At 39.4% G+C, this 24,827-nt stretch overlaps 1 protein-coding gene across 6 annotated transcripts in view; it reads left to right on the top strand.

Annotated features, from left to right (window-relative positions):
• Positions 1–1,201: 1,201 nt before the first annotated feature.
• The window catches only part of LOC119812836 (speckle type BTB/POZ protein), an 85,698-nt gene continuing 62,072 nt past the window's right edge, over positions 1,202–24,827 (top strand). For 3 of the 6 annotated variants that reach the window (XM_038327815.1, XM_038327812.1, XM_038327814.1), the window contains exons 1-2: positions 1,202–1,403; positions 24,410–24,569. The gene's annotated coding sequence lies outside the window, so the exon portion shown is untranslated. The remainder of the gene's footprint in view (positions 1,404–24,409; positions 24,570–24,827) is intronic. The other 3 variants (XM_038327816.1, XM_038327811.1, XM_038327813.1) reach the window with 1 other exon arrangement.

Below are 24,827 nucleotides of genomic sequence, written 5' to 3'. Positions count from 1 at the left end.
ATAGGAGCTAAAACATGAGACAGACTGGGGACCCAGGTGTCCAGCCAATAAATCATCACAGAATCAGCTTCCTCTCAACATTTGTGCGCTCTCTCTCTCTCTCTCTCTCTCTCGCACACACACACACACACACACACACACACACACCTTATGCCTTTCCCAGAAAGAATGGTCCTTTGGTTATTGTTTACAAATGCTAATTTACTCATTTGATTTTTTTTTATTTAAACATTTTCTTTTCTTTTTTTTTGATTTTGTTTTTGTTTTGTTTTGTTTTGTTTTTTGTTTTTCGAGACAGGGTTTCCCTGTAGTTTCTAGAGCCTATCCTGGAACTAGCTCTTGTAGACCAGGCTGGCCTCGAACTCAGAGATCCGCCTGCCTCTGCCTCCCGAGTGCTGGGATTAAAGGCGTGCGCCACCACTGCCCGGCTTACTCATTTGATTTTTGAGACATGGTATTACCATGTAATTCTGGCTGTCCAAACTGGACTTTTAAACTCATAGAACTCCTCCTGCCTCTGCCTCCTGAGTGCTGGGTTACAGGTGTGCCGCACAGCCTCGGAGTAAAGTACTTTATAAATGTTAGCATTTGCAGGCTAGACTTACTGGACATGGATCTCTATGAATTTGAGGCCAGCTTGTCCACAAAGAGAGTGCCGGGCCAGCCCTGCTGCATAGGGAGACCCTATCTCAAAAAACGAAACAAACAAAAATAAAATGTAAAAGTTCTTTTCAAAAAAGGTCTCTGGCAATCATTAAAATTCAGAAAACATTTTATTGAGAGTTCGCTAAAAAAGAAAGAGCGAAGTCATCTGTAATCCACAAATTGCATATCTAGATTTCAGTTACGAAATGCCTGTAGCTGCTCCATCAACCCGGTCCCTGGCTCTTAGCCTCCTCCATTCCGGCCTCGCACCTCGGCGTGATCTTCTGCGCACCGCACGCGACCCCCTCCAAGTTCCCGCCTCTTCCCACTCTGGCCCCGCCTTCCGCTCAAATCCCGGGGCTCTGGAACCGCCTCGCGACGCTTGCGCACTAGGGAAGGTAGGCGGGGTCTTAAAGGAGGAGGAGCTGGAGGGCCTTGAACGGGGCGGGGCTGGGCGGGGCAGAACGGGGCGGGGCGAGGCGGGGCGGGGCGGGAAGCCGGGGGAGGAGGCCGCGCGGGGTGGGGCCCGGCGGGTACGCGCTCGCTGCGTCGACGTGCTGACGACAGGACGCCCGGGCCGGTGTGTGTCGGTGTGTATGTGTGTGTGTGTGTGTGTGTATATGTGTGTGTTTGTGTGTGTGTGCGCGCTCCGAGAGTGTGTATTTGTGTATCGGCGGTCCCGCAGGTCCCGGATGTTGCGGGCAGTATGAGGCGAGCGCAGGGGGACAGGGACCAGCAGCTGTCGCCGCCGTTCTCAGGTGAGTGTGTGTGTGTCAAGAGTCGAGGAAGGGGGTTGGCCTGTCGGGGTGCGGGGGTTTTCCTTGAGAAGTGACTGACCCCCCTCCCACAAACACACACTTCCCCTCATGTATTATTCTCTGCCCCATTTCCTACACCCTGGTTTCATGGCCTGAGGAAGCCAGAGCCTAGTCTGCCGTCTGTTCTTCCTACCTCAAGCATTCAGGAAACACAAACGCGCCCCCTGCCTCCAGCCTCCCTCACCATCATATACCAACCCCATCCCCCTTGCCAAATAGTGAGCTGTCGCCTGCGGCGAGATGGAGGACTGCGCATGCTCGAATGTGAAGGAGCTTGGGGTGCCTGGTCGCTGCCTTAGGACGCATGCGCATTGCTGTGTTGCAGGGACCTGTGGGGATAAAGAGCCCCTTGACCACGCGCCCGCCTTCTTCCCAGGCAGTGCTAGACTTGCCACCCAATAGTGAGCTTGTCGCTCCGATCCGAGAGGGAGAATTTAAATTATGCGAGGGATTTAAGGACAAAGCACTATTCGCATCTGGTGTTGCCCTAGAGACTCCCAGGCTACCAACGCCTCCTAGAGCCAACGTGTCCCACGCTGACCCTCCTTTTGAAACTGACTGCAACTTCTAGTTCTAGAATTACTTTACTTCCCCTTCCACCACTCCGGTCGTCATGCTGAACCCTTACTACAAACTTTCCCTAAATTTAGGAGTAAGTCCAACTCATTTATGCTGGCAGGGGACTTTTTTTTTTTAATGGCCTTGTTATGAAGGACTAAGGACCATAAAAAAGAAACCACGGTGGGAATTCCTTTTTAGTAAAATTCAGAGTTGTCTTTAGAGAGTTAGGCAAGGAAGGGGAAAGTGTCACACACAGTTTAAGGCTTGGGGTTACAACAAAACCAGAACGGAAATGAAGAGCTCAGGAGCTTCATCTCAGTTGTCTGACCTAGTTGGTTCTTTGCGGGGGAGGGGGGGCGGGGGGTCAGAGTTCTAATATAGTCTTTCAGTTTAGCTGTACGTAGCTGATGTTCTGTGGCCATATGAAAACAGAGGCAACCTGAAACAATTGAACAGCTTGCCCAGGAGTATTAATTTTAAATAAAGAGAGTGATAATTCTTTCCTATGGGGAAATCCCCCCCCCCCCCAAAAAAAAAATTAAACTGACGAACTTTACCTAAGTATTTCAGTGCCTTAGGATTTTGGAGTTTCAGTCGACTTTAGTTTGCTGCTGTATTGTCACCCTTAGAAACTCTGTCTTACCTCTACCACGGGGGTGAGAGGTTTGTTTCTGTTTTGAGACAATCAGGGTCTCATAGAGCCAGGACGGGTCTGGACGGCCTATGCAGACCAAGTTGGTCTCTACTGGAGTTACAGGTATCTGCTTGCCTCTGCCTCTTGAGTGTTAGGTGTACACCACACATCTGGTCACAAAGATAAACTCTTTACTAGCAGAAGGTTTGCTGAATTGTATGGAAATGAATAGCTAAATAATTGTTAGGTGGGGAGAATGGAAAAGGGAGGGGCCTTCTCTGTTTTTCGGTTGGCTAGCTAACCTAGTGGCTCAGCTAGACTCCTGGGAGTGGGCCCTAAAACAGCCTTATTTTGAAATAATAATTCAAATTCCCTTTCCTTTGTGTTCATTCTTGGGTATTCTCACAAGACTTATTTGGTTGCCTTGTTAACTTTATAGCCTTAGGTTCCTGGGCTTTAACGTATGTGTACACTTTGCACTTCCTCATTTAACACTGGCCTTTATGTGGCTCAGGTGTCTATTGTGCTGTTTCCAGTTGCCATGTTGCATTTGGAGCCAGGGGGTTTGGGAATTGGAGGGAGCATATATCATCCTGTGTTGGAAAAGAGCTGGTTACTCTGCTCTCCCCCCTCCCCCCCAATAGTATAAATTACTGTGCTAACTCCACATTGGACAATCAGGGTAGTTGGTGTCCTTTCAGTATTTTGGCCACTATACCTTTTAAAAGAGTTATTACAGTGGCTAGTTTGGTAGTTGAAATAATGTGGCCTACCTCTATACCTGGACCAGGCTCTAGTAGAATCTAGAAGTAAAACTACTGAGGTAATGCTTGGCTTTCTTCTGAATTGTCTTTCTTCATCTAGGATGCTTTGTTCTTATCTGAACACATTTCATTTCTAAATTCACTTAAGCCTTATTTAATTTTTCGATGGTACAAAAGAATGGACCGCTTTTAGGATTAAGATAAGTTGTTAATTCATATTGGCACAGAAATTTGTTTAAAAAATAAAAGGTAATCAAAGGTGAAAAAAATTCAAAAGGTACACAGTGAGAATGAAAAGCCTTCTGTCATTCTCCTCCTGCCCATCAAGTTACCCAAGGCAACATCGTCTCCTTCCAGAACCCATACATTACAAATACATATATCTACTTATTCTTTGGTGTCTGGTTTTCACAAATGGTGAGACACTATATCCAATTTTTACTTTTTCACTCAATTTGTCTTGGTGATCATATAGTGTCTGTAGTATCTTTTTAAAAAGTGGCAAGGGTTGCATTGTATATGGTAGATCATCATTTAGCCAATTCTTACTTAACAGTAGGTTTCCAGAGCCACAATTCATTTTTTATGTGTACTTAGGTGTCTATTGGATTAATTTATATTTTGTGAATGTGCCAGTTCAATGGATGTATGCATCTTTAATGTTGGCAATATTGCTGAATCATTTTCCACAGTGATTTATGAATTTATATTATTGCCAACGGCTCATCTGCCTGTTTCCTAACTAACACTATTCTAATTTAAAAATAAATTTTAAATAGTGTTTTCTCTGAGATTTTAAGTTCATTATATAGTTTCCTAAGTTTCATTACATTGAGGAGCTGTGGATACATTCTGTCACTGTTCTGTATGTTCAGGATGTTAAAGAATATGCCTCAATCAAGGGACAATGCCATTAGAGTGAAGTCATATGCCTGGAGAACAGTAAGCCCATGGCAGCACTAGGAAGGTGTATAGACCTGTATTTCTTTTTCTTCCTTTTCACTCAGATTCTAGTTTCTTTCCATGGAACTCCAAAAGCTTATGTGATATCGTCTGATGCCCTTTTGGTAGCTATGACTGAAATTGAAAGTATGTTACTTGCTTTTTGTTGTGTTGAAAAGGCAATTCAGTTGTTAAGGTGCCGGCTATTATCTCCACCAGAATGTTGGTCTTAGTAGTCTTCTGATTGCAGAATACCTCACTGTGAGCTGTAAAGAAATGAAAAGGCTGGGTATGTTGGAGCACACCTTTAATTCCAGTACTCAGGAGGCAGAGGCAGGCAGACCAGCCTGATCTACATAGTTAGTTCCAGGCCTGCTCGAACTTCATAGTGAGACTCTCACCCCAACAACGCCACCCCCCCCCCCAAAAAAGAATGAATGAATGAAAAGATTTCTGTGCTTAAAGGATATTTTGATCATTGGAAAATCTAATGTAGTAAATATATAAAATAATAAGAGTTAGAAAGTAAAATATAGGCCGGGCAGTGGTGGAGCATGCCTTTAATCCCAGCACTTGGGAGGCAGAGGCAGGCGGATTTCTGTGAGTTCGAGGCCAGCTCTGGTCTACAAGAGCTAGTTCCAGGACAGGCTCCAAAGCTACAGGGAAACCCTGTCTCGAAAAACAACAAACAAACAAACAAAACAAGTGCTTGCATGCTTTTGGGGCGATAGTGACGCATGCCTTTAATCCCAGTACTCGGGAGGTAGAGGCAGGCGGATCTCGGTGAGTTCGAGGTCAGCCTGGTCTATAAGAGCTAGTTCCAGGACAGGCTTCAAAGCTACAGAGAAACCCTGTCTTGAAAAACCAAAAAATAAATAAATAAATAAATAAATAATATATATATATATATATGGTATGCTTGTGTTCTGTGCTGAGAAGACCTGCAAAGGAGGACCAACGGTTGAAGGAAAGTTTTGTTTTGAGGGCTTTCTGAAAAAAGTGTATGTTGAGGTTTTTGTTTTTTTCCAACTGTTGAAATGAAAGTTTAAAGAGATAGAAAAGTAGAAAGGATGGTATACTTATTACCTTCTGTCAGTCACTGTGATTGTTCACATTTTTATTGTATTTTAATTTTTTTTTAAATTTTGTTTTTTTAGACAGGGCTTTTCTGTGAAGCCTGGCTGTCCTGGAACTCACCATGTAGACCAGGCTGGCCTTGAACCTGGAGATCTGCCCGCCTCTGCCTCCCAAGTGCTAGGATTAAAGGCATGAGCCACCACTGCCCAGTGTATTTTAAAATTTATATGTGATATATTTTATGATGTATAGTATACAAACTTTTATATATTGCAGATATATTTCACCCCTTAGATGTATCTCCTTGAAATACATTGTTTTACTTGCTTATTCTTACAGTATTTGTCACAAGTCAATAATGAGTAATTTTAAATTTTATTTTATATTTTGAGACAGGGTTTCCCTATGTAGTCCTGTGGCTGGACTAGAGTTCACCATATAGACCAGATTCAGATTCATAGGTAATTACCTGCCTCTGCCTCTGCCTCTCAAGTCCTGGAATCAAAGGCAAGTACTACCATACCTGCCATTGTTTGTATTTTTTCCCCCTTCAAACATGTATGTCTCTTTAGTCTCAAAACTATCTGAAGCTACTCAGGATAAGTGGCTTTTGCTTTTTGAAGGGACCAGACCATTTGCGTTCCAAGGTACATCATCTCTTGGAATTTTCTGATTTTTAAAAAATTAAAATTTAAAAATTTTTTTTTTTTTGGTTTTAATAATTTGTTCTTTTATCAGTATAAGCTGATATTGAGACCTAAAGGCTTGGTTAGATTCCAGTTAAACAGTTTTAGGAAGCATAGGACTAGAACCCTCTGTTTATGATATGGGGTTTGGTCATGTATTTTAAGTGATGAAACCCAGACTCTTCAGTTAAATTTCTTCTTTTTAAAATTAGCAGGTACTCTGGAGAGTGGTTCCACCCTGGCATTGTACTGCTGTTTTTCCAGCAGCCGTTATTCTAAGATGATGGTTTTTACCTTAGTTAATTCAGTAGTTCCAAAATGATTTTAAAATTCTGCAATTCCTTTCGTTTGACTAATTTTTGGTTTTCTACAAAACTTTTCTGTATGGGTTAGTAAATTACAGTTTCTATAAAAAATAGTTGAGATGAACCTTTCTTTCCATTTAATATTTTCTGAGTAAGGAGGTGGTACAGTAGGTAGAAAGGCCATGGGCAAATGGCAGTCCTGGGGATTTATTAAAGGCCTTGGAACATGGGAAACAAGTAAGTACTCTATCTAGGGTTATCCCCATAGGTCAAATAGTCAACTTTACTGGTAGCAAATGAATAGTTTCTTTTTCTTTCTGTTACTGTTGTCTTGCATGCATGGATTTTTAATGTATTGTGTCTTACCAACAGTTAGAACATTTTTTATGGTGCACAAAATGTTCCTTCCCTGTTTGGCCTCTGGAGTCCTCTCAGCTCAGCATATGAGTGCATCCTTGCTTGGCACAAAAAGTTTCTGACTCTTTTGTATTTTTTTTTCTATCCCAGATGTGCAGCCCTCACTTTACCTTTCTTTTTTTATTTAAATATTTTTACTTTTATTTTATGTGTGTGGTGTTTTGCTTGTATGTATGTATGTGTACTGTGTGAATGCAGTGTCCTTGGAGGCCAGGAGAAGAAATTCCCTGAATTGTTATGAACTGTGGTATGGGTGCTTGGAATTGAACTCAGGTCCTCTGGAAGAGCAGCCAGTATACTTAGCCAACCAGCCATCTCTCCAGCCTCCCACATTACCTTTCTGTAGCTTCCCTTTCCGTAAAGAGGTTGTTCATGTCCTTTGTGGGTCTCTGCAGCTAAATTCTGAAAACAAAGTTGCCTTTATTTAAACTCTGTATACCTAGTGTTTTACTAACCTCTGTGCTGCTGGCATTGCTAGGATCTAGATTTTAAAACTCACAACTTCTTTGTCTTGAATATTCTTTGTGAAAGATAGTGTCCCAAGGGACACATTGCTATCTTCACATAGATATAAAATTGGCTATAGAAAATACGGTAGTGTTTTTTTTTTGTTTGTTTTTTCCCATAAACAAATTTGTTTGTTTGTTTGTTTTTCTGAGGTGAAATATATGAAATGAGGGCTGAGATACAGCTCAGTTCTAGCGTGTTTGCCTAGTGTGAAGGAAGGACTGGGTTTGATTCCTGGCATCACATAAACTGAACATCTAGCCCACATTTATGATTCAAGTACTTAGAGGTAGAAGCAGGAGTCTTAGAAGTTTAAGACATCCCTTAGCTACACAGGGAGTTTGTCACACAAGTTTTTTGGAGCATGTGGTGTTCTAACATTATATAAAATAATTTTTTGTGGGTATATATGTACGGATTTGTTTTTCTTTCCTTTTCCTCTTTTAAAGCATTTCTTTTAAATTCTCCACATTTATTTCTCTATAAGAATGTTATGTAAGATTCTGCTGTTATAGCATATTTTTTTTATTATCATTAGGTTTTCATCTTTCAAAAGGAGCAAGACAAATTGTTCTTAATTAAGGAAAATTTTCAGCCAAACCGTGACCTCTAATTCCCAGTTGTCTTAACTCAGAGTCTGGAACATTGCTGCATCCTGTGATACTGTGTACTGTAGACTCAGGAAAATGTCTGCTCATTTGAGTGCTTTCTGCAGCTCTGTCACACTAATGAACACACACTAATGTCACACAAATAAAAGATACAATAGAACCACATTTTGTAGCTGGTCTTAGGGTCTAGATTAAATTCTTGCTTTAGCAACAAAAGTTTAATTAGACTCTTCCCATATGGTGATATTTTGAATATTTTCACTGATTTCAGGTTACTCAAAGCCAGACAATAACAGTATTCTAATACTTATCTGAAATCCATTTTCCAAGTTCTTTTTACCATCTTGTCATATTTACAAAGGTTATTTATTCTCAGTCTGGTTTCATAACAATACTGGCTTCACATTAAATTCTGCTTGTGTATTTGAGGACGCACACCTGTTTCTTGTGTTTGTTTTCAGACTTGGTAAAATTACTCTGAAAAGCTGTGTGGACACATTTGCTAATAAATTGGATCCAGTTGCTTTTTTCACTTTCTTAAGGCTCCCATTACAGGAAAATATTTTGAAAGTAGAATTATAAAGGCATGCTTAGACTATAATTCTTATTACTGCAGTCACATTTATTTATTTTTAAATTATAGCTATTTATTTGAGTGTGTGTGTAAAGATGTGCATGCATTCTACAGTGTTTGTGGGGAGATCAGAATGAACCTGCAAGAGTTAGTTCTCTCTAACATGTGGGTCACAGAGATGAAACTCCAGTTGTCAGGCTTGGTGGCTACTGCCTTTACCAACTGAGCCATCTCGTAGGTCTGACGGGCACATTTCCAAAGAATGGGCTAGCCGTTGCCTAGGTGCTCTCTGGATAATAAAGTTGGGCATGCAGCTTAGGGAAGCTAGATACAGAGTGGCGCTTCAACATGCATAAGTCTTCAGAGACCTCTTTTCCTGACTGTTCCTGGGAAACTGTTGGTGTAGATTTTCCTGCCATCATCAGCTGCCTTAGAAGGGGCTTGCACAAGTTTTCCAAAAACTTCTAATTTCTCTGTCTGCAGATCTGCTTTTTTATTTTTAAGAAGGAAAATGTACTTGTAATTATTTATTTCCTTAAATTGAGATGTATATCTCTCTTTACTTGATTTTTTATTAAAAAGGTAGCCATGTAGAAGTTTGCTAAACATAAAAATAAGCTTTTCAACATAGGACATTATTTATACTGCCTGACTTCATTTTTAAATTAGAAGTTGGGTATAGTGGTACACACTTGTAGTTCCCGCATTGAAAAGGAAGGTAGAGGCAGTGAGCAGGATTGCCTCAAATTCAAGGCTAGTCTGGTCTACCTATGGAGATTCAGATTGGACAGGGCTTCATAATGAGATCCTGCCTTAAAAACACAAAAAGTAGGGACTGGAGAGAGAACTCAGTTGGTAGACTGAATTCGGAACTCTAGCACTCATTAAAAAACAACATGGCACCTTGTGCCCATAATCTCCATGCTGGAAGGCAGAGACAGGAGGATTCCTGGGGCTTCCCGGCCAGCCAGTCTAGTCAAATTAGTGAACTCCAGGTTCAGTGAAAGACCCTGCCTCAAAAAACAAGGTGAAGTGATTGAGGAAGATACCTGATGTTGACTTTTGCTTCCACATGCACCCACATTCACTACCCCCAAAATAATAAATAATATTAAATATAAAATACTTTAAACATGTAGAAAAGTATAAGGAATAATGCCATTCATATACTATCACCAAATTATATATAAAAATCTTTTGGTGTGTATCTATGTATGTGGAGGCCAGACGACAACTTTAGGTTGTCCACAAAAAACACAACCGCCTTCTTTGAGACAAGGTCTCTTATTAGCCTGGAGTTTAGCACTTGGTGTAGACTGGTTGGCTGGCAAGTTGCCCAGGGATCCTCTTGTCTCCTTAGCACTGGGATTACAAAACTAAGCCATGTGCCCAGCCCCCCCCCTTTTTTTTTTTTTAAAAAAAAGTCTTTTATTTAAAATATTTGTTTATTTTTAGTTTAGGTTTATGAGTGTTTGCCTGCTATTATGTGTGTGTACCATGTGTTAGAGTACCTGGAACAGAAATTGCAGGTAATTGTGGTTACCATGTGGGTGCTAGACCAAATGCTGGTTCTCTAGAAAAGCAGCTATTTTCTTAACAGCTGAGTCATTTATTTCTCCAATCTATGCCTGACATTGGTATATTGATTTTTCAGAATCTAACTTAGAAATGCTCTGAAATTGATATACAAACTTATCTTTAAAATGTTGCTTTCAATTCTTTAGTGTATATATCTAGAGTTAGAATGCTAGAGCGTATGGTAATTCTATTTTTAATTTTTTCAAGATCCTTTATTCTGTTTTCCATGGTGCCTGTACCATTTTACATTCCCTTCAACAGTACAAAGACATTCCAAGTTCTCAACATCCTTACCAACAATTTTTTTTTCTTCTTGGTAGTGGCATCCTAGTGGGTGTTACCAAATCCTTTCTTAGCTTTATCTTTTACTCAGGCTGAGTTTTGAGTTTTATTTTTAATTTCTTAAAAATGGCATTATAATTTTGTTTATGTATATATGTCTGTGTACAGTGAATATTCAGGTGCTTTTTGAGGCCAGAAGAAGGCGTCCGATCCCTCGGAACTGGATTTACAGGTGGTTTTTGAGCCACGTGATATGGGAACGGAATGCTAGTTCTCTGGAAGAGCAGTATGTGCTCTTAACTGCTTTAACTGCTGAGCCATCTCTTCAGTCTACAAGGTTTGTTTTTGAAACATAGTTGTACTCTGCAGCCCAGGCTGGCTTGAAACTCATGTCTCCTTCTTTAGTCTCTCAGGTGCTAGATTTTAGGTTACAAGTATGAGCATCATGACCAGCATAAACTTTACAATAATCAAATTTATTTTGTTCTCCTTTTGATGTTTGTTTGAAAGAGAGTTTTGAGCCGGGCGGTGGTGGCGGTGGCAGTGGTGGCGGTGGCGTACACCTTTAATCCTAGCACTTGGGAGGCAGAGACAGGCCGATCTCTGTGAGTTCGAGGCCAGCCTGGTCTACAAGAGCTAGTTCCGGGACAGGCTCCAAAGCTACAGAGAAACCCTGTCTCGGAAAAAAAAAAAAAAAAAAAAAAAAAAAAAAAAAAAAAAAAAAAAAAAAAAAAGAGTCTTGCTGGCAGTATAAACCAGGCTGGCTTCAAACTTGTGATCTTTCTGCTTCAGGCTCCTGAGTAGTATGATTGCAGGCATATGCCATCACACCTACTTTTTATTCTCTTTTATATTAGAGGGAAATTAAATCCTGTTTTCTCCTATATGTTTTATAGTTTTGCCCTCTCCCCCCGCCTCACCCTGCCAGAGTTTCTCTGTGTAATAGTCCTAGCTGTCCTGGAACTAGCTCTTGTAGACTGGGCTGGCCTCAAACTCACAGAGATCCACCTGTCTCTGCCTCCTGAGTGCTGGGATTAAAGGTGCATGTGTGGCTATAGTTTTGCTTTTAACATTTAGGTCTCTGCCTTCAGTTTATTTTGCTGTTTAGTATGGGAAAGATAAAACTACTTTTTTCTATAAGGATGACTCTAAAATATGGATCTAATTTTCCATGAGGTTAACTCAGTTACCCAGCCCCATGTTTTGGATAATCCATCTCTTCCCTACTCTTGTTAAAATGTCATCTGTGTTTGTCTGTGTATATGAGGGTTGCCTCTCTATTTTCTTTTCTGTGCCATTGGTTGGTCAGCTTGCCTATCTTGTGCTGTTACTATACTGCTTTCATTATCAGAAATTTATAGTGATCATTCTTAATCTGATAAACAAGGGTTAGTACCTCTTTATGTTCATCAAGCTTCTTGAAAAACCCTGTCTAATCAGTTGATACATTTTAACATAGTCACTTGCTATTGAAATATGTTCATGTGGTATATCATGGCCTTCAAAGGGGGAAAATTAAGCTTTCCTTATCAAGCAACTGATTACTTGTTTTGAATGAGTTTATAATTCCAATTCCCTTTTTAGTTTGGGTTGTGTGGCTTTCATTTTTATATATAGATCAGTTATTCACCTGGAAAGTGACCTGTTACGATGGTATAAAGACACCAATAAAACAGTTTTGGTAATGGCATTGATATTGAACTTGATGGTGTTAAGGATTTCTTCCTCTCTCTCTCTCTCTCTCTTCTTCTTCTTCTTCTTCTTCTTCTTCTTCTTCTTCTTCTTCTTCTTCTTCTTCTTCTTCTTCTTCTTCTTCTTCTTCTTCTTTTTGTTTTTTGTCATTGTTGTTTGAGACATTGTCTCAGTTTTTCTCAGACTGGTTCCTGATGCAACCTCCTAAATGCTGGGATTACAAGTGTGAGTCACCCTGCCCAGTAGTGTTAAAATCTCGACCATGAGGAAATGGATCCATTTAAAACAAAGAGATTATCAAATGATATATAGTAACTGTATAGTACAGGAAAAGCTAAACAATCAGGTTTCAGAAAGTGCTGAAACCAAAACTGCTGCTTACAGGGACTTCAGCAATAAGAACTGGTGGACTCTGGTGCTCTATAAATAAACTTCAGTTTCCATGAGGCTTAATTCAGATTCCTAAGGGAGATCTGATTTGGTCAGGCCAAGGCTTGATTTCCCATGGGCCACATATGTGCCCCAGGTTCAACTCCAGTTGTTTATGGGGAAGGGGAAGTTTGGTATAAATAGAAATTTGGGGAATGGCTGGAATTAGAGACAGGTTTTCTTTGAGAAATGATGTATCTTAGGATGTCTTACAGTCTTAAAAGTTATTGAGTGCTTTAAAGAGCTTTGTTTTCTTTTTTAAAAATGTGAGTTATATTTATTGATCATTACCAAATTAGAACTTAGAATACATAACTGGAGAGATGGCTCAACAGGTGGTGTGCTCACCGTTACCAAGGTGGAAGAAGAAGAGAATTGGTTTCTGTACGTTGTCCTCTGACCTCCACTTTGCATGCCACAACACAAATACTCTAAATATTTGTAATAAAAAAGTAAACACCAAGAAAAATATTTTAAGAATTTTTTTTACTTAAAAAAAATAAAGTTAAAGTCATGTAACTAGGCATGGTGAGGAATGCCTTTAATCCCAGTACTCAGGCAGGTGAATCTCTATTTTTGTTTGCTTGTTTGTTTTTGAGACAAAGTTTCTCTGTAGCTTTGGAGCCTGTCCTGGAACTAGCTCTTGTAGACCAGACTGGCCTCGAACTCACAGAGATCCTCCTGCCTCTGCCTCCCAAGTGCTGGGATTAAAGGCGTGCACCACCACTGTCCGGCAGGTGAATCTCTTGAACTTGAGGCCAGCCTCACCTATTTGGTGAGTTCTAGGCCAGCCAGGACTACATAGTGAGACCCTCTCTCAAGATAACCAAACTCCTCCATCTCATATTAAACGAAATGGTATTTTAATTAATTAATTAATCTATTTATTTTTGAAACAGTGTTTCTCTACATAAGTCCAAGTTGTCCTGGAACTCGCCCTATACATCAGACTGGCCTGGAACTCACAGAGATCCGCCTTCCTCTGCCTCTTGAGTGCTGGGATTAAAGGTGTGCGCCACCACTACCCAACCTTTTTTTTTTTTAGAAATAGTATTAAACAAAAACTTGAAAAATTAGTGAGGTTGGCATTTTTTACATTTTTGTAAGTCCCTTAAATGTCTATCTTTTTAAAAAATATTTATTTATTTATTTATTTATTTATTATGTATACAATATTCTGTCAGTGTGTGTGCCTGCAGGCCAGAAGGGGGCACCAGACCTCATTACAGATGGTTGTGAGCCACCATGTGGTTGCCGGGAATTGAACTCAGGACCTTTGGAAGAGCAGGCTGTGCTCTTAACCGCTGAGCCATTTCTCAAACCCCCAAATGTCTATCTTAATAGAAGACAGCTAAGTTAAATTTTTGTATCTGGGTCTATATTCTTTGTTTTTATTTGTTTGTTTTTGAAACAGTCTTTCTATGTAGCTGTGGCTATCCTAGAACTATATAGAACAGAGGTGGAACAGACTGGCCTCAAACTCACAGAGAATCTCCTGCCTCTGCCTCCCTGAGTGCTGGGATTAAAGTGTAAACCACGCCCAACATTCTATATCCTTTTATTATTATTTGAATGTGCTGTGTGTGTGTGTGTGTGTGTGTGTGTGTGTGTGTGTGTGTGTGTATAGACAGAGAGAAAATGAGCACATATGTACTACTATGTCTATATAGGGATTAGAGGGTAAGTTTCAGGAGTCATTTCTTACCTTCCCCCTTGTTTTTGAAGCAGAGCCTCTCTCGGTTCTGCAGTTTTGCATGCTTAAGTTTAGCCAGCTTCTGAGCCTCTGCATGATTCTATTGGGAGGTTCTCCCTTGGACTTTTTTGCATATGTTTTAGGGATCAAATTTAAGGTTGTCAGGCCTTCCTGTCAAGTAATTTTACCAACTGAGCCATGTTCGTGGTCCTCTACTTCTGTATTCAGTCCAATGTGCTAGATATTTTTGATTGAAATAAAGGAAGGAAATGTAGTCTCAAAGGACAGTTAGAAAAGTCACATACATTTGATATTATAATAAAACTTGACAAACATTAGTTTCTCATAAGTTAGTTTGCACTGTTGATCTGAAATTATATTGATGCAACTGTTACGTTGCCATGTGTTGATATGTCTTGCATTTGACTAGATTTTTATTTAAAGAGATAGAATCTTGCTGTGTTGCCCACGCTGGCTCCAGACTCTTCCATTTGAGAGACCCTCCAGTCTTAACTTCCTGCTGGAGAAGGTGCACACTTGATGGATTTTACCAGGAGTATCAAGCACTGGTCATTTGGAAAATTATTGCCTCATTGAGTTCATCAGATCTTCTAAATGTCTAAGACATCTCAGCATTTTCAAAAACACTTCAGTTATGATCACCACCCTTTTCATGAAAAAAAAAATCAGTGTTGGGAAGCTGTCAAGCAGCTACAATTATGCAAAATTGTAATTTTTTTCATTAAACACTCAGACTTTATCATTGGCAACAAATACTGTCAGTTGTTTTCCTTAATGTGACAGACTCACTTTATTTTCAAGAAAATGTCTGCTGGATATTTATGTCTGAATACCCAGTTTATTCTTTTTCCAAGAAAAAGTAGTGTTTCGTGAAAAAAGAAGCTAGTTGATCTCAAAACTCAGTCACAAGTGCTTTTCCTCGAAACCACTGTGCTCGAGGATACTGAGAAGTGCTTTAGGCATCCCTCATGTTTCTGTTCACAGCATATCCATCCATGGCTTTATTACTTTATCAAGGACATCCTTGAGTTCAGGCGTGGTGGCCCCATTTGTAATCCTGGTATTTGGGAGGTAGAGGAAGTGGATCTGGAGTTTAACTGAAAGTCAGTCAGGGTGAACTGCATGAGACCCTGTCTCAAAAAAACCACAGGAACTTTCTTAGTGCAGTTGCCTTTATTTCTAAATCATCAGTGGACAATGTCTCAAAGATTAATATTAATTTAATGCCATTTACCTAGCTTTATACTAGACATAACAGTTTTTACTCATTATTACTTTACATAATCAGAACAGATGTCAACATATTCATAAAGCTAAACAGCTTCTTCCTCCTCCTTTCTTCTTCCTCCTGCTTCCTTTTTGAAATAGTTATGACTTCGAGACCTTTTGAAAGCCTTGCCAGGCACTGACACACCACACTTTTGAGAACTGCAACCTTATGAGGAGATACAAGTGCTTCATGGTGTAATCTTCCTGGATTGCTAGTGTAGTCACTTTGAGTTGCTTAACATGATATCAAAATGAATGCTGTATTTTAAAAGAGCTTAAAATATTTTAGATTTCTTGATTAGAAATACATTCTAGGAGTTAATATTTTCAAACACCAGACTAAGGGATTGAGCTTTTCAGCTAGATATTCTTTAAAGCATGTAATAATCTTGGTATAAACTATTTTAATAATATGTAGTTAATGTAATATAGTATACAATTCAATGTTTTCAAACAATTAGGTACATTCTTATTTATTTTGTTTGCACGTGTGTGTGTGTGTGTGTGTGTGCGGCAGAGGACAGTGGGGGTGCAGTTGTCTTCTTTCACTGTGTAGATCCTAGGAATCAAAAGTGTAGATCTTTAATTAGCAGAGAAGGGAAAGGGAAATTCAGGCAGAAGATGTCAGGAGCAAGACTATAGAAATGGAGTAGGGATGGAGAATATTGGGTTGTAATCCTAGGTCTAGTTTGAGAGGGCTTCTTGAAATCACTGTACACATAAGGTTTAAGAAAATATCTGTTGGAGGTCAAAGAGACAAGCGGGCAAAAGCTGTGAGGCATGCTGCTTGTGTCTGGTGTGTTCGAAGACCCAGCAAGGAAGATAGCAGAATTAAGTGAGCAAGAGGCAAAGTAGAAATAAAGTAAGAGGCTAATGAAGTCTAGTTCTTATAGCTAGTTGTTTGTTAGGATAGCACGCTTAGGGAGCCTTCAAGAGTCCCAATTCCTGGGCTGTAACTGTACCACTAAATAGGAATATTTGCAGGTGGGATTGTGACAGAGGAGAGTGAGAGAAGTGACTATATCTGAGAAGTATGTCAAAGCAGAATCCATTTAATTATAGATTGAATGTGGAGGTTGAGGGAAAGGAAAGTGTCATGAATGATTTCAGGTTTCTGGCTCAAGCAACTGGATGGGTAGAGGTGTCACTGAGATGAGGGTGAGAGATAGAGAGGAATGGGAGTAGGTGCGGGATTTGGAGGGAAGATTAAAAATCAGGAGTTCAGTTTTAGATATGTCAAATTTGGGATGTGAATGAGGCTAAGTATAACTATGTTAAGTAGGCAGATCCATGAGTGGAGCTTCAAATGAAATCAGACCTTAATGTAATACATTTGTATACCATCTGCTTATTGATGGTCTTTAAAATGTCTAAATGACATTTTACGCGATAAATTTGATGGAGAAAGATCTGGGAGTGTGGGAACTAGTTAGCCTTTCACAGTTATCTGAACAAGAAGTGGCGCTAGTGTGAATGAGAACTGTGTCAGCTGGATAGAACAGAAAGTAGGTTGGAGATCTGAGGACATCTGGAACCGTATTCAGTGGAAGTGGACAGTGCACAAGGAATTGACGATAGCTTTGGAATGCTGAGCTTGGATGAATCGGTGGGTCTATTTGAGGCTATAAACAGCCAGGAGGAACGGGTTTGGGAAGTGGTTGGCTTAGACGGCTTACCATTTATAAGAAGCATTCTCAGCAGCAGGCAGTTTGTATTTTTTTATACTGGGTTTTGGAAGGACAAATGAAGTTCAAAGTACAATTCTAGAAATTCATTTTCATGAAATAATTTCATTTATATAAAATTGATTCACTAAAATTTATAAAAATGGTAACATCTACAGTCAATTTTGATGTGTTAGGCTGTCTGTTATGTGTCCTTGCCTGTTTTTTGTGTAATGTACTATTTCCCTTTGGCCACTGTTCTTGAGATTTACTGTCTTTATTCCTGTATTTCTAGTATCCCAAGTTAATTCTTCCCTTGTAACTTTTATACTTTTTCCCCTTCATCTTGATTCTTTTTCTCTGATTAAAGGGATAGTGAATACAGACAGAAGAATTCATAAGTTAGTATATGAGAAGCAGAGAAAGTCCCAAAAGTAAGGTGGGACTAGGGGCCAGGAGAGATGGCTCAGTGGTTAAAAGGGCCTGAAGCACAGTCATGAGAACTGGAGTTCACATCCCAGTATCCATGTAAGAAGCTAGGCATCCCACAGACCCACCTGTAACTCCAGCTTTAAGGACTCCAATCCCTCTTCTGGCCTTCACATGTACATAGATGTATAAAACACACATACATGTATGCATACATTCAGACACATAAATAAATAAAATGAATCTTTTAAATAATATTGTAGTGCTGGTTAGCATTTAAAATGGAATGGCTATGAAAGCTGATGCTGTTGAAACCCTGTCAACACAAAGGAATGTTACATGATGGTCTTAGTGTACCCTAAAGTAGTGGGATGGTTGTGATGGTTAACCTTTGGAATGTAAGTTGATTTGGTGATGACTTGACTCGTGGTCATTCATCCTGTTACTGCTTATGGAAACCAATTCTGCAAAGGCAAAAAAGTTTCTTTAATGAAAATGACTCTAAATTAATTGAGAAACTTCTGCAAATACTATGACAAAGGTAGCTGGATGTGTAGGTCAATTGGCAGAGTGCTTATCTGGCATGCCAGAATCTTCTGAGTTGATCCTCAACACCACATAAATCAGGTGTGGTGATGTAGGCCTGTAAATGAGGCATAGAGGGCAGGCAGATCAGGTGTTCAAGGGCATTCTTGGCTATGCACTAAGTTCGAAGCCAGCCAGGACTGCATGAGAAAAAAAAAGCTGAGAATTTAATTAAACCAACTTTGATACACTGTTAGTGACTTCACTGTTAGTGAAAATAGCTCTTTATTAGTTACTTTTGTCACTCCTTAAGTAGTGGTGATAATAGTGAATGGAATAATGAACCCATACAGTAGGCTTTAAAGAATTAAAAAACCATGGGCAGTGGTGGCTCACATTTTTAATCCCAACACTCAGGATGCAGAGACAGGTGGATCTCAGTGAATTCAAGCTTGGTCTTTAGAGTGAGTTCCAGTACAACTAGGACTACACAAAGAAACCATGTCTTGAAAAACCAAAACAAACAAAAAGCAAAACCAAAAAACACCCCTGTACTTTATTTTTTTCAGAATAAAAGTATTTGCTTTTTCTCATCATAAAATAGTTCATGAAAAAATAAGAGTGGAAAAAAATCACCCCAAGACCTTGCATGAAATTAACAACAATTGACATTTTTATTTTTCTAAACCATTTGGTTGTTTGTTACTGTAAGTGCAGGTGTATGAATATGGGCTGTGCATGCCATTGAGGGCATGTAGAGGTTAAAGGACAATTTTGAGGAGTCAGTTGTCATCTTCGACTTTGTTGAGGCAGGGTCTGTCTTGTTTCTGTCTCTCTGTGTACTTGATACTATCTGGTCCATGTACTTTTCAATGACTTTCTTTCTTTTGCCTTCTTTCTCATGGTAAGAGCAGAAGGAGTAGTAGAGTCACTAGGATTATGTATGTCTGTGTTGGGGGTTTGTTCATGTGAATGCAGATATCCTCAGAGGCCAGAGGCACTGGATCCCTCTGGAGCTTGAGTTATAGGCAGTTGGGAGCAGCCTGACCTGGGTGCTGGGAATCAAACTCAGGTCCTCTGAAATAGCAGTACACACTTGTACCATTGAGCCATCTCTCCAGCCCCATTTTCTTTTTTAGTGACTGAGTTTTTATCCTCTGAGCCATTTCACTAGCCCAACGTTTTCTAACTCTTATTGGGCATTTATAAAATGTCCGTGTATGTGTTTACATACATAACATATTTATTTATATATGTGTATGTATATATACACATACATACATAATACAAACATATTTGGGGTTTTTTTGAGACTGGATTTCTCTGTGTAGCCCTGGCTGTCTTGGAATTTACTTTGTAGACAAGATTGGCCTCAAACTCAACAGAGATCTGCCTGCCTCTGCCTCCCAAGTGCTAGGGTTAAAAATGTGTGCCACTATGGCCCAGCTTTGTATTATGTATTTAAATAAATATATATTTAATATTTACAAAAGTTTACATCCCTAGAACTCATATTTTAAAAAAAACTGCACATGGCTGCATATACATCTAACTCCATCACTGGGAAGTGGAGACGAGTGGATCTTCAGAACTCACTAGCCTGTTAGCCTAAGGAAAACAGTGATCTTCAGCTTCAGTGAGAGACACTGTCTGAAGGAAAGCAAAGAGTCACAGAAAAAAAAAAAGACATGACATCCTCATTTGGCCTTTTCATATGCACACACTAGTACCCAGACCCACAAACTTAGGTGCATGCACCACAAGCACAGCACACGTTTACATGGACAAACAAACCACAAATAATCACAGAAGTCTGTTGTACGGATACATAATACATTAGTGTTCTGTTTAGTTAGGATGGTTTTGTTTGCTTATTTGTTTTTTAAGTTAGTTGGATTTTGTTTTTGAAACAGGGTCTCATATAGTGTGAACTGGCTTGGAACATGCTGTGTAACCAATAACTTTGAACTTCTGATCCTTTTATCTAATTCTCAAGTGCTGGGAGTACAGACGTGTACCATCATATCTGGTTTATGTGGTTCTCAGACTAGAACCCAGGGCTTTGTGCCTGCTAGCCAAATACTCTACTAACTGAGCTACATCCCTAGTTCCTGAATATATAATACTGCATTTAGCGAACTCTATTAATCAAAACTTCTTCTCTAGTTTTATCTATAAATTATGCTGCCATGGGCATTCTTGTACACAGATCTTTATATGCCGATCAGATCTCTTGGGATTGATTTTTTTAAAGTGTCATATGTTGTGAAAGTGTGAGCAACAGGACCCATGAAATGGCTCAGATTTATAAAGGTGCCTACTGTCAAGGCTGACTGCTGAACCTTCTCTCCAGCCCCAGTTTTTAAATTTTTTATTAAGCAGTTATCCTAGGTGTCGTTATCTCTATCAAAAGGATATGTGAGAGGCTGAAGAGATGGCTCAACAGTTAAAAGCACTTGCTGCTCTTGCAAAGGACTGGGTTTTGGTTCCTAGCACTCACATGGCAACTAACAACTGTCCGTAACTTTAATTCTAGGGGATCTTATACCTTCTGCCCCCTGACATCAAGCACACATGTGGTATACACACACACACACACACACACACACACAGAGGCAAACACTCGGATATGTAAAATAAATCTTGAAAAGGGGGGGCATGAGAGATTTAGGAAAGATAATTCTAGTTAATTTTCAGCTTCTGAGTTCTAAATAGCATTTAGTTACAGTAAGAATGGTAGGAATTCAGAGTGAACTGGGGCAGCAAGGTAGAATTGGCCTGATCTAGAAAAGTAACATTCTGATAAGAGGAAGAAGAATGCTTTTGGCTTTCAGAGTGCTGTGAATCAATTTGAGAAAAGCAGGTTATTGAGATGACAAAGAGACCACAGTCAGTTAGTTGGAGAGGAGAGCTTATTTGTGATATAGTTGGAAGGCTTTATGAGAGCTACGTTGTATCTCAGAGGACTGCTTTTATTTTTAGTACATTTTAAACTATATAGTATAGAAATATAAAGTAGACAGCTGTGGCCCAATTTTAAACAAACTAGAAACTGTATAGTTAATTTTTATAAGAAATAAAGAATAGAGGTTATGTGTAAATTAAACAGTGAACTTTCCAATAACAAATATTTATTTTACTGTATAGTTTGATAGGCATATTGCAGCTATCTTACTTTCCTGTAAAATTAAAAGGTTTAGTTTTTTTGACAGTGAAATTATTACAGAAACTTTGAAGAATAAGAGGTTTATGAAATCACTGGTTTATATTCATATTGGTACCCATTTCTGGTTCGTTAGGCACAGTACTATTCCATGCAACTTGATTCTTCTCATCTTTCATCTTTAAATAACATTTAGAGGTTTTTTCATATTATTTATTTTGCACATTGTGTGTGTGTGTGTGTGTGTTCACGTGCATGCACATGCCATGGATGGAGAGTGGTGGTCAGAGGACTTACTTGCAGGAGTTCTGTCCTTCTACCCTGTGGGTGGCAGGGCTCTAACTTAGTTCTTCAGATTTGGTGACAGGTGAACTTACTCACTAAACCATCTTCTTGCTGGCCCAGAGATTTTCTTTTGAATGTATCCTATGGCTAAGAAAAAGCAGCAAGAGGATGATAGGAGGTCATAGGGAATTGTTATATAGTTGTTTTCATTTTACTCATGCTGGCTTCGTATTTCATTTACCTCAATGATATCTTTAATGTATACCAAGGATATATAAATGATTATTTCATTGAGGAGATAATTTTGGATGTAAATCTTTAGGAAGAATTATATTAGTGCATTTGAAAGTAAAATGTTATGGATTTTTTTAGAATTTATTTTTAGTTATTCGTATATTTTAAAAACCGAGTACAGATAATAATAGTAATTTTTAAACTCAAACACTTTCAGCCTAGCAATGGTGATGCATGCCTTTCATCCCAGCCCTCCAGTCAGGGGCAGATGGATCTCTGAATTTGAGACCAGCTTGGTCTAAACGCTAGTTCCAGAACAACCTAGGCTACACAGAGAACTCCTACCTCAGAAAACAAAGCAAAACAAAAAACTCAAGCGCTTTCTCTTTAAAGTACATAATACTGAAAACTCTTTAATGATGTACTTTATTTCTCTGCTAGGAGCATTTTAAAAACAAAAAACCTAAGCAATACTACTTTTGACCAAAGTATTGACTATAGGGAGAATCAACATAAGTTGTCATAAAGTGGCCAATAAGTAGCTCTTCTGACAAGCTGTCTCAGAATGCTGTTGACTTGTGGACTTTTTCAGATTCAAACTCCCTCAACTTTGTTGACAGTAGAGTTCTTAGGTAACTAAACTCACGGGGAATGACAGAGAAACTAGAATATCTTTTTTTACATTGAAAAGTTTTTTTTCTGTGACAGAGAACACATCTCTGTTCAGTCCTTTCCCTTCCTAGAGACACAGTAGTACAAAAAAATAATTACTGTAATATTTGATCACACATATTAAGCATTGCACTAGACCTTTCTTTCTTTTTATAGTATAATAAAAAGTTATTTATTTAGGGGTAGGCTCACAGATCACAGTCCAATGCTCAAAAGGGGAACAGCAACCGAATCCAACAGCCGGAAGAGAGCACACTAGACATTTACATGTGTTGAACTCATTTAGTGTTCACGGCGCTCTAGTAAGATAGTCTCCTCTGTGTTTTACACACTCATTTAGTGTTTACACTCATTTAGTGTTCACGGCGCTCTAGTAAGATAGTCTCCTCTGTGTTTTACACGCGAGGGGTCTGAGACACAGAAAGGGTTTTAAGTAACTCGCCTGAAATTTTATAACTGATATTCTCTGCTATAATAATCAAAAGATCATTACTAGCTGGGTGGTTGTGGCCCACACCTTTAATTCAGCACCCGGGAGACAGAAACAGGTGGCTCCCTGTGAATTCAAGGCCAGCCTAGTCTACAGAGCAAGTTCCAGGGCAGTCAGGATTGTTACACAGAGAAACCCTGTCTCAAAAAACAATCATTCAAAAAAAGATCATTACTACATGGTAAGCCTGAAATCTTAGCCAGAAAAGTGAATGACCTAGAGGCTGATTATCTAAATCATGATGTATACACTTGTTCAAACATTTATTAAATACCTGCAACGTGCTGGGTACTGCCTAAACACCAAACTCACTAAGGTTAATGTAACATAGCAAGTACTCTCCAGGGAGTCTCAATCTAGTGGGAAAGAATAATAATAATTACAACTGCAAGAGACCTACATATTGAGAGTAGGGAGGAAGCATTTAATTTTCCTTGGAAAGGTTGCAGTAGGTGTTTGCAAAGATGAGGGAGAAACATTCTGGATAGAAGGAAAACATTCAAGGCTGGACAGTGGTGGCACATGCCTTTAATCTCAGCACTAGGGTGGCAGAGGCAGGCGGATCTTTGTGAGTTCGAGGGCAGCCTGGTCTATAAGAGCTAGTTCCAGGACAGGCTCCAAATGACAGAGAAACCCTATCTCGAAAAAAAAAAAAAAAAAAGAAGGAAAACACTCAAAAATGCCATAGCAAAAATGAGTTCATTGTTAATAGGAGTGAGAGAGGAGAGAGTATATATAGTATTGCTATTAAAATAATATTCCAGTATATTGATGGTTCTGTACTGATGTGGAGATCGAGAAAGGGATGTGTTTCTAAGATAATATTGACTAGAATTGGAGGTGGGGAGTTGAGGTAGAGGAGAAGAGAGTGAGGAGTGAAGGCTGACTCCTGGGTTTTTTTAGTTTGACTATATTGTTTGGTTTTTGTTTTTCTGAGACAGGATTTCAATAGTCCTGCCTGTCCTGAACTCACAGAGCTCTCCCTGCCTTTGTCTCTAGGGTGCTAGACTTTAACACTTGGATGTATAGTAGAATCATGTGGAAGATAATCAGGCTTTTTGTTTGTTTTTTGAGACAAGAGCTTCTCTGTGTAACAGCTCTGGCTGTCCTGGAGAGGTCCACTTGCCTCTGCCTCCCAAGTGCTGGGATCAAAGGTGTGTACCACCACTGCCCAAGGAAGCATGCACCATCACTGCCTAGCAATAATCAGGTTTTTGTGGAAAGACTTCTAAGTCCAAAATGGAAGAATACAGAGCTGTTTGAGTAGCAGGAAGTTACAGTATGAAGGGTGAAGGCAAGCTTGCAACTCAGTGAGATGGGTGGATCATGGGATAGTTTGGACTGTCTCAGAAATAGGATTAGGAGTAGAGAATGGACCATTTCTCTGTTTTCATTAAATCCTCACCCAAATTTTTATTTTATTAATATAAATTTTGAAACAGGATCTTACTAAGAAGCCCTGGCTGGCCTGGAGCTCCCTATGTAGATCAGAGTGGCTTGGAACTTGGTGATCTTCCTGATGAGTGCTGGTATTAAAGGTGCATGTTACCATGCTTGGCTCTGATCTAACTTTTTAGATCCTGTTTATTTGCTTCAAACTTGGTAAGAAAAAATTTTTTTCCTACTGAAATGTATTCTTTTAGTTACTCTTATTTAGGTGGTTGTCCTGAAATTTACCTCCGTAATGTTTTGTGTCTTGATTGGAGGGGCATGACTATAGGTGTTTGTCAGAATTCACAGTTGTATACTATATGGTATATTTTGTTTATATAAAAATTGTAACAAAAAAGATTGCTCCAGAATTTTGTGGATATTCTACTGTCTGTGTCCTATGGTTAGATCTTTTGAAAATATAAAATA

This window comes from Arvicola amphibius, chromosome 4, assembly GCF_903992535.2.
Source record: "Arvicola amphibius chromosome 4, mArvAmp1.2, whole genome shotgun sequence".
NCBI classification, from domain to species: Eukaryota; Metazoa; Chordata; class Mammalia; order Rodentia; family Cricetidae; genus Arvicola; species Arvicola amphibius.
Note: the sequence above shows the minus strand (reverse complement) of the source record. Positions and strands in the feature narration are given on the sequence as shown.